The 10000-nt window shown below is 60.0% G+C and overlaps 2 non-coding genes and 1 pseudogene across 2 annotated transcripts in view; all 3 read right to left on the reverse strand.

Annotated features, from left to right (window-relative positions):
* LOC145275080 (large subunit ribosomal RNA) overlaps positions 1-1956 on the reverse strand; it is a 5725-nt gene extending 3769 nt beyond the window's left edge. The window contains exon 1 of the ribosomal RNA XR_013867046.1: positions 1-1956. This exon is cut by the window's left edge and continues 3769 nt beyond it. This is a non-coding gene — a ribosomal RNA (large subunit ribosomal RNA).
* A 593-nt stretch (positions 1957-2549) lies between these two features.
* Positions 2550-2707, reverse strand: LOC145275082 (5.8S ribosomal RNA). Its single transcript, XR_013867048.1, has one exon. It is a non-coding gene; the product is annotated as a 5.8S ribosomal RNA (ribosomal RNA).
* A 398-nt stretch (positions 2708-3105) lies between these two features.
* On the reverse strand, positions 3106-5480 carry LOC145275078 (small subunit ribosomal RNA; annotated as a pseudogene).
* Between the last annotated feature and the right edge of the window lie 4520 nt (positions 5481-10000).

The raw sequence follows: 10000 nt of genomic DNA on the forward strand, positions 1-10000 counted from the left end.
GGCGTGGATCGCCATCTTTCGGGTCCCTGGTCGCTCGCTACGCCAGAGTCGGCCGAGTCGTACTCGGAAAAAGGGGAAACCGACCCGGGGGTGATGCGCCCGCGCGCAGCGCCTAAACTCGACGACAAAATAGGACTAGTTCAAGCCGCGGGATCTCACCGATGGGCGGAAGGAGGATATGGAAGCTGGCGCCCGGCAATTCCCCTTTTTGGATGATGCGCCGGTCCCCTCTCGGGGAGGAGGGAAAAACAACCGCACGTCAGCCACGAGCCTTCCCTCTCCTATCTCTCTCGGGAAGAGAGAAAAAAGGAAAAGTTGCGGGCACCGCAGCAGCGACGGCGGAAGGCCGAAAACGCCGCGCCGGCGGGATCGGGCACGGCTCGGAGGCGGGTGAGGCGAGGAGAAGACGACGGCACGAGACCGACGACACCCCCCGACGACCCCCGGACGACTTTGCCACGACACCTCTCCCGATCGACGCCCTCCTACACGCTCTCTCGCTTTCGCTTCGCCTTCGGGGTTAGTCAGAGGTGGCCCCTACGACTCGCGAACGGCCAGGACTCCTCGGTCCGTGTTTCAAGACGGGTCGGGTGGGTTGCCGATGCACGTCGCTGACCCGGGGTGGCGGGCGGCTCGAGTAAAAAAGCGTCGCCGAGCGACCTCTCCGGAAACGGAAACGGGCGCGGGCGGGGTTGCCCCCGACAAGAACCCGAAACGTCGGCGAGGTGCGTGACGGCGAGGCCGCGCCAGTCCTATCCCGCCTCTCATCGCGCACGCGCCCGAGACGGTGGGGCGCCTAAGGAGCGACACACAGAGTGCGTCGCCCGCACGCGACTTCCGGCGGGATCAAAACGGACCGGCTCGCCACGTGTAACGGATCGTGTCAGATTTCCTCCGTTCCCGGCAGAAAGGGGCAGTTACGTTCGCGGGCCCGACGGCCGGTGGCCCCCGACTTCACAAGGTGGAGACGGGGGTTTTCAGGGTGATGAAACGCCTGCCGCCTACGGAAAAAAACCCGCGTGTTCGACCTGCACGCCGGGAACGGGTCGCGACGACGGACCGGAGGGGAAGTGCGTCCGGTGCCGGCCGCGCGGAGGTCGCGCCGAAGCGCCCGCGCCATGATTACGCCGAGCGATGATGAAGGGGACGGGTGCAGCGGAGTCGCGCGCGGAGGGAGCAGGAGGAAAGAAGAAGCGGCGGCGACGGATGCGGCGGGTTAGGGCCCGGCGGCAGCAGCGATCGAGAGGACGAGTCCCCTCCGTCGCAGCCAACCGACGCAGCCACCTACCGACGCCGCGGTCGTCACCACGTTTCCCTTCCCGCTATCCACGCGGCCCGTCTCCTTCGTCGGCGACGCGGGCACAAAAGCTGGAACCGCGGGGAACGAGTCCCCCGCGGACACGACGAACGACGACCTGTGCCGCGACGGCCTCTCTTTCAAGAACACACATCGAGTTTGGGCTCGAGCCTAGGCAGCACCGGACTGAGTCCCCCCGCGATCGCGGTGAGCGGTCCCACCCGTTTACCCCTGGGCGGTTTCACGTTCTCTTGAACTCTCTCTCCAAAGTTCTTTTCAACTTTCCCTCACGGTACTTGTCGACTATCGGACTCGTCCCGGTATTTAGCCTTGGATGGAGCTTACCACCCGATTTGGGCTGCGTTCCCAAGCAACCCGACTCTCGGATCGAAGGCCGTCGCTCGCCGTCCGCACCGAATGGGCCTGGCACCCGCCGCGGGCGGCCCCGATCGAGGGAACTCCGAACTATGCGAGACGAAAACGAACGGCTGCCTTCGACCCATGCGCCACACGTCCCGAAGCCTTTAACTTGCGACGGGATTCGGCGTTGGGCTTCTCCCGGTTCACTCGCCGTTACTAAGGGAATCCCGGTTGGTTTCTTTTCCTCCGCTTAGCGATATGCTTAAGTTCAGCGGGTCGTCTCGTCCGAGCCGAGGGCGGCGGTTTTTAGTAGAGTGTGGTGTTTGGAGGAGAGGAATCTCGATCGGTACCCTCCGTGTGACGACGGCTGGCCGATATAGCGCCCGTCCGACCGAAAATGAAGAAGCCAACAATTAAAAAAAAGCGTGGGTCCTCCCCATCCGACGTTGCGTTGCCTACGACGCGGCCACCTTTTTACGGTGCGACGGCCGTGCTCGTCGCGCTGCTCGAGGCGTCGCTGAGAGACACCTTCATGAGGCAGAGAGCGAGACGAGCAGGCGGCGCTTACGTCGGCAGTCGGTTAGGTCGGTACTTTTTTTTTGGTCTCCCTTCGGCTGCTTTCGGACAGACTCCTCCTGCTCCTCCTCCACAGTGTTTCTTCACGCGGTCGAAAAGGGAAAAGACTCCGCGGTCTGCCAGCGGGAGACGAAGGAGGAGGCCGGAGAGGGTTTTAAAAAAAAAAAAGACATTGAAAGGAGTCAATTCTTTTTTTATTTTTCTTCCCCCTCGTCACTCGCTCCTGCGACGTCCCGGTTACCACCGTGCCGAGGACCGGGCGGGCACGGGGACGGCAAGATGTCGTTTCGTTAACGGAGAAAGACATGTAACGTTCCGCCTCTCGACCGGACGTGGCCCCGAGACAAGGGATCTCGGGGCCGCAATGTGCGTTCGAGGTGTCGATGTTCACTGAGTCCTGCAATTCGCATCAGTTATCGCGGCTGGCCGCGCTCTTCATCGACGGACGAGCCGAGTGATCCCCCGTCCAGGGTTCAGCACTTGGTTTTTTTATATTAGTTTTTGTTTATATAGATTTAGTAGTGTGCGAGGAGGTCTGTGCGAGGAGGCGTGACGGCATTGCAATGTCGCGAGTAGTTTGTTTTTTTAGCTAGCGGCGGTGGCACAGCGGCTGCAAAAAAACAAAAAAAACGATAAAGCGGCGACAAGGCAAAGAAGAAGCGGCCATCACTTGCGGTGGGCGAAAAAACAAACAGGTGGTAAGACGCGGAAGCAAGCAAGAAGAGCTGGGGCTTTAAAAACCTCCGCGTCACCACAAATCTATCTCTCGCTCCGCCTTTTATAGGTTTGTTTGCGCGCATTCGAGGCGTTGACGCCGACAGACAGAGGAGGTAGGCCGGAAAACAACAAACCAGTCTCGAACGGGAAAACGGTAATGATCCTTCCGCAGGTTCACCTACGGAAACCTTGTTACGACTTTTACTTCCTCTAAACGATCGGGTTCGGTCGTCTTCTCCAGGCATCGAACGCCGAGGCGTAGATGCACGAGTGTCGTGACGGACACGTCGCGCACTGCCCGGCGGCGTCGTCGGCCAGATCCGAGGACCTCACCGGACCGTTCGATCGGTAGTAGCGACGGGCGGTGTGTACAAAGGGCAGGGACGTGATCGACGCGGGCTGTTGACCCGCGCCTACCGGGAATTCCTCGTTCACGGGGTTGGTTACAGGCCCCGATCCCTATCACGGGAGGTGGTTCAGAGGTTTCCCAACCCTCTCGGGCCGGGGCGAAGTCCCCGCTGATACCTCCAGTGTAGCGCGCGTGCGGCCCCGGACATCTAAGGGCATCACAGACCTGTTATCGCTCCGCCTCGTGTGGCTTTCTGCCACCCGTCCCTCTAAGAAGTGCGTGAGAAAACCGACCCGGACCCGAGCGCCACGGAGGACGCCGAGCCCGCCGTAAAAATCACTGACATCGGCGCACTAGTTAGCAGGCCGGAGTCTCGTTCGTTATCGGAATCAACCAGACGGATCGCTCCACCAACAACTAAGAACGGCCATGCACCACCACCCACCGAATCGAGAAAGAGCTATCGATCTGTCAATCCTACCGGTGTCCGGACCGGGTGAGTTTTCCCGTGTTGAGTCAAATTAAGCCGCAGGCTCCACTCCTGGTGGTGCCCTTCCGTCAATTCCTTTAAGTTTCAGCTTTGCAACCATACTCCCCCCGGAACCGAACTCTGGTTTCCCGCAGGCTACCCGCCGGGTCATGGAAGCGAACGCCGGCGGATCGCCGGTCGGCATCGTTTACGGTCGGAACTACGACGGTATCTGATCGTCTTCGAACCTCCGACTTTCGCTCTTGATCGAGGAAAACGTGCTTGCCACACGCCATCGCTGCAGTTCGTCTTGCGACGATCCAAGAATTTCACCTCTAACGTCGCAATACGAGTGGCCCCGACCGCTCCCTTCGATCATTGCCTCGCCGTAGACGGAGACCGACAGACGTAGACGAGGCCCTCTTCCATCATTCCATGCTTATCGTATGCAAGCTTGAACAGCCCGCTCTGAGCACTCTAATTTTTTCAAAGTGAACGTACCGGCCGCCGCGGACACTCGGTTAAGAGCACCCTTGGAGGAGAAACCGCCGACCGCAACACGCGCGCAGACAAGACACGAAGCAGGGACTCGGAGCGGACCGGGGGGTTCAAAAAAAAAGAGGAACGCGCGGAAAGGGAGAGGGAGAGAAGCGCGGGGGTCAGAGTGCGGGGATGCGAATGAACGCACCCAAACACACACACGTAGCACCCCCCCGTTAGACTACTCCCGGAACCGAACCGACGACCACTTGTTTTTTTTTTCCCGGATCCCGATCACGACCTCCTCGTCCACCTCGCCGGCAGGACCGCGTGGCGGGTATGCTAGCGGTTGACACCGGCGGAAAGGGCCGGGAATGCGAACGGACGACCAAAGTCAACGACGGACGATGGCGCCGCCGCCCCGGGGCCGCTTGCGCGACCACGAACCCGAGTTCGGACTACGAGCTTTTTAACCGCAACAACTTTAATATACGCTACCGGAGCTGGAATTACCGCGGCTGCTGGCACCAGACTTGCCCTCCGGTTGGTCCTCGTTAACGGATTTGAAGTGTACTCATTCCGATCGCGGGGCCTCGACAGAGTCCCGCGTCGTTATTTTTCGTCACTACCTCCCCGTGCCGGGAGTGGGTAATTTGCGCGCCTGGCTGCCTTCCTTGGATGTGGTAGCCGTTTCGCATGCTCCCTCTCCGGAATCGAACCCCGATTCCCCGTTACCCGTAGTAACCACGGTAGGCACTTAACCGACCGTCGACAGTTGATAGGGCGGACCCTCGAGAGACCCGTCGCCGGGCGTGAAAGCTCGTGCGATCGACCAGTGAGTTATCCAGAGTCACCAAAGCGGAGCGCGCCGCCCTATGAGCCCCGCCACCGAACGGACCCGCGAGCGGGAACGCCGACGACGGGAGGACGGAATGACGCGCATCGGTCTCAGTCTAATATGTAGCGCCGCGACCCGGAACGGCCGACGCGGGTGCCAGCGCGCGAGGCGTGGCGACGACGGCGCGCCGACCGATCGCGGCCTGTGTCACATGTATTAGCTCTAGAATTGCCACAGTTATCCATCGCCTCCGAGGAGGAATACGGTCCCGAGGATTAGGTCCGGTTCCTGAGCCATTCGCGGTTTCGCCCGTTCTAATGCGTGGCGTGAACTTACACTTGCATGGCTTAAGCTTTGAGACAAGCATATGACTACTGGCAGGATCAACCAGGTATCGTTGGAATTTGGGACTTTGTTTTCGACAGAACGACAGACCGACCGACCGACCGACCGACATAAGACAGACAACTACAACGACGGGCACGTGTTTATTTATTTTTCGAGGGGGTTCGCCGTCAGAAGAAGCGCGCTGCCCGCGCTGATGGCCTCTTTTTTGTTTCTCCCCTGACTTGGACCGAGACCGAGACTCAAAGAACGAAAGCGACCAACGTCGACAACAACAACGACAACGGCACCCTTGACAGCGATACATACGACAAACGACAAGCAGCACGACGGCAGTGCACACGGACATCGAGGGTCAAGGTGCAGACTGAACTCGCCGAGGTCGTCGTCATCGTGGTCGCCATCGATTCCGTCTCGTCGTCGTCGTCGTCAACGTCCACGTCACAGCCGGCCGAGAAGAGAGAACAGACGACAGCGTCGACAACAACAACATCGACAACGGCACCCTTGACAGCGATACATACGACAAACGACAAACAGCACGACGGCAGTGCACACGGACATCGGAGGTCAAGGTGCAGACTGGAATCGTCGAGGTCGTCGTCATCGTGGTCGCCATCGATGCCGTCTCGTCGTCGTCGTCGTCGTCTCGTCGTCGTCGTCGTCGTCATCAACGTACCAACCGACCGAGACGAGAGAGCAAGCAACAACGTCGACAACAACAACGACAACGGCACCCTTGACAGCGATACATACGACAAACGACAAACAGCACGACGGCAGTGCACACGGACATCGGAGGTCAAGGTGCAGACTGAACTCGTCGAGGTCGTCGTCATCGTGGTCGCCATCGATGCCGTCTCGTCGTCGTCGTCGTCTCCGTCGTCGTCGTCGTCGTCGCCAACGTCAACGTCAACATCACAGCCGTCATCGGGGAGGAGCTGGACCAGGGCAGCGGCGGCGTAAATTTTCCCGTCACCTTCGTCGTCGCCTTCGTCGACCGACCGACCGACCGGCGTCGTGTTCGTGCTCGGAAAACCGAGGAGAGACAACGTGCACATGGCGCGTTCTCGCAAGCGGCTCCTCGGTCCGATTTTTTTGGGCGGCTTTTTCGAGCTTTTTTTTTTTTTTCTCACCCTTTCGTCCGTGCGACGGCGAACGTTAGGGGAAAAAAAAAAAAAAAAAAAAAAACGACAACAACGCGGCGGACCGGGCGAACAACATCGTCGACACACACGACATTGACGACCGGTCCCCCTTTTCACAATCGCATCGAGATAAAAACGAACGAGTCCGATTCGAGCACCGAGTCGCGAGCGGGAGGACTGTCGGTGCAAGTATCGATCACTGACGTGAGCGCTTCGCCGGACAGAGGATGGCTCATCCGGCAGGCCGTGCAAATCGACGGTATGGGAAGAACGAACAAGAAGAGCAACGACTTGATCGGCGGCTTGGGAACTGCGGACGGTGAAAACGGGTTAATCGACTGCGACCACGACTGCTCGATCGATCTTCTTTTGGCGCTAACAAAGGTGGAGGTGGCGCAAGAAGGGACTAGCGCTATCACCGTCCACGTATCAGAAGATGCGGCGGCAGACGTCGACGCTTATGCGTTGTCGGACGAGAAGTCGCTGCAGCACGTGTACCGCGAGCGGGACGTCCAAGGTTTTGCCAGACGGAAAGAAATCGGGTGTCAGCGAACGTTCACACGGCTGTGAGATCGGACGCTGACAGGAGTAGGAGGCGGCAGGCAGGCGGCGGTTACGGCGGCGGCGCCTGCTGCTGCTCATCCTCCTGTTTGCTGCGGCGACTTCCAGGACGGGAGAGCATCGAACAACGTACGTATGGTTACAAGGGGATCAGGATCTACATAGTGCATCCCCCGCGGCTATTTTTGTTTGTTTGTTCGCTCGTTCGTTAATTCGTTCGTTCGTTCGTTCGTTCGTTACAATGTACGTTTTTCCGTTCGACGGCGGCAGAGAGCGGCGGCGTTTCTCCCTAATCCGGAGGATTTATCGGTCGCACAGCGATGGGTCGTTCGGCCGATCATCGAAAGATTCGCAGGTAGTGGTTGAATGGCAGAACGGCAGCAACAACAGCGGCGGCTGAGAGCGGCGAACGCTGAGGCGGAAGCAGAAGCTGCAGCAAACGTATCGGCTAAACATGGTGGACATAGATATGGCTGACGACGCGGGTACCACGACGACTATGGAACCAGGAAAAGGAGCCGTTAGTTGTTCCAACATATCGTTCGACACGTCGAGCAGCCCTAGGTCCACGGAGAAGCACACACACGTACCACGTATTATAACCTAACGACGATGAGCGGGCGCACGGTTGGCAGGAACGAAGGCGGCGGATCAAAACAAGTTGGAGCGCGGCGACAGCGATAACGGTGACAGCCCTAGGCGGCGGAGATGCCACTTTCTGACGCCTTTGCGACAAGCCCGTAGAGACGTTCCGGACCACCACGAGGCAAAGAGTCGCTGCTCCGACGAACCGACACACCAAAGTGTGCTTCCTACCGAACATGTTTTATAAAACTTTCAAACTGGAAAACCCCAGAAATGGTGTTGGTATTCGTCCAGACCCACCTCCGACACCTGAAAATGGTGGTCAAAAAAAACGTCGATTATACGAAGCGACATTTCTGGTCGGCGATTTTCCAGTTTTACGCCTACTGCCACATGGGGATGTCGGTAGGCGTCGCAAAGTGCCTTCTCGACGCCTAGGCACACCAGGACTTTGTCATTTTTTTCCCCCTCGACATTCCTGGTCCGGTCTATTCCGATTTTACACCTACCGCCATGTGGGGGTGGCAGTAGGCGTCGAAAAGTGCCTTCTCGACCGCTAGCGACACCACTACTTTATCGAGCTCTGGGAGGCCCGCACACCGACCCGGGGGCCGCGGAGTCGACCCCGGGGGCCTCCTGGCGTCGCCGCCGCTCACTTGGACGCCTTCCGCAACCTGTGGTCCCGCTCGGGGCCGCCGGGAGCCTCGCCGACCTGACCGGTGTCGGTAGGCGTCTGGAAGCGCCCGGCCGACCTGGACGAGGTCCCCCTGGCCCCCGGGGGACACCCCTTAGTTGGATGGGGGTGCTGTCCCGGGCACACATGCAACCCGCGGCCGCCTACCGACAGCCCCCTTCGCTCGATCGCTACTCCTTTCCAACATATGTCGGAGAAGCCGGGCGGTTGTGAAACCCCAGAAATGGTGTTGGTATTCGTCCAGACCCACCTCCGACACCTGAAAATGGTGGTCAAAAAAAACGTCGATTATACGAAGCGACATTTCTGGTCGGCGATTTTCCAGTTTTGCGCCTACCGCCATGTGGGGGTGGCAGTAGGCGTCGAAAAGTGCCTTCTCGACCGCTAGCGACACCACTACTTTATCGAGCTCTGGAGGCCCGCACACCGACCCGGGGGCCGCGGAGTCGACCCCGGGGGCCTCCTGGCGTCGCCGCCGCTCACTTGGACGCCTTCCGCAACCTGTGGTCCCGCTCGGGGCCGCCGGGAGCCTCGCCGACCTGACCGGTGTCGGTAGGCGTCTGGAAGCGCCCGGCCGACCTGGACGAGGTCCCCCTGGCCCCCGGGGGACACCCCTTAGTTGGATGGGGGTGCTGTCCCGGGCACACATGCAACCCGCGGCCGCCTACCGACAGCCCCCTTCGCTCGATCGCTACTCCTTTCCAACATATGTCGGAGAAGCCGGGCGGTTGTGAAACCCCAGAAATGGTGTTGGTATTCGTCCAGACCCACCTCCGACACCTGAAAATGGTGGTCAAAAAAAACGTCGATTATACGAAGCGACATTTCTGGTCGGCGATTTTCCAGTTTTGCGCCTACCGCCATGTGGGGGTGGCAGTAGGCGTCGAAAAGTGCCTTCTCGACCGCTAGCGACACCACTACTTTATCGAGCTCTGGAGGCCCGCACACCGACCCGGGGGCCGCGGAGTCGACCCCGGGGGCCTCCTGGCGTCGCCGCCGCTCACTTGGACGCCTTCCGCAACCTGTGGTCCCGCTCGGGGCCGCCGGGAGCCTCGCCGACCTGACCGGTGTCGGTAGGCGTCTGGAAGCGCCCGGCCGACCTGGACGAGGTCCCCCTGGCCCCCGGGGGACACCCCTTAGTTGGATGGGGGTGCTGTCCCGGGCACACATGCAACCCGCGGCCGCCTACCGACAGCCCCCTTCGCTCGATCGCTACTCCTTTCCAACATATGTCGGAGAAGCCGGGCGGTTGTGAAACCCCAGAAATGGTGTTGGTATTCGTCCAGACCCACCTCCGACACCTGAAAATGGTGGTCAAAAAAAACGTCGATTATACGAAGCGACATTTCTGGTCGGCGATTTTCCAGTTTTGCGCCTACCGCCATGTGGGGGTGGCAGTAGGCGTCGAAAAGTGCCTTCTCGACCGCTAGCGACACCACTACTTTATCGAGCTCTGGAGGCCCGCACACCGACCCGGGGGCCGCGGAGTCGACCCCGGGGGCCTCCTGGCGTCGCCGCCGCTCACTTGGACGCCTTCCGCAACCTGTGGTCCCGCTCGGGGCCGCCGGGAGCCTCGCCGAC

This window comes from Euprymna scolopes, unplaced genomic scaffold (genome assembly GCF_053919585.1).
Source record: "Euprymna scolopes isolate OS-2025 unplaced genomic scaffold, ASM5391958v1 sca578, whole genome shotgun sequence".
Classification (NCBI taxonomy): Eukaryota; Metazoa; Mollusca; class Cephalopoda; order Sepiida; family Sepiolidae; genus Euprymna; species Euprymna scolopes.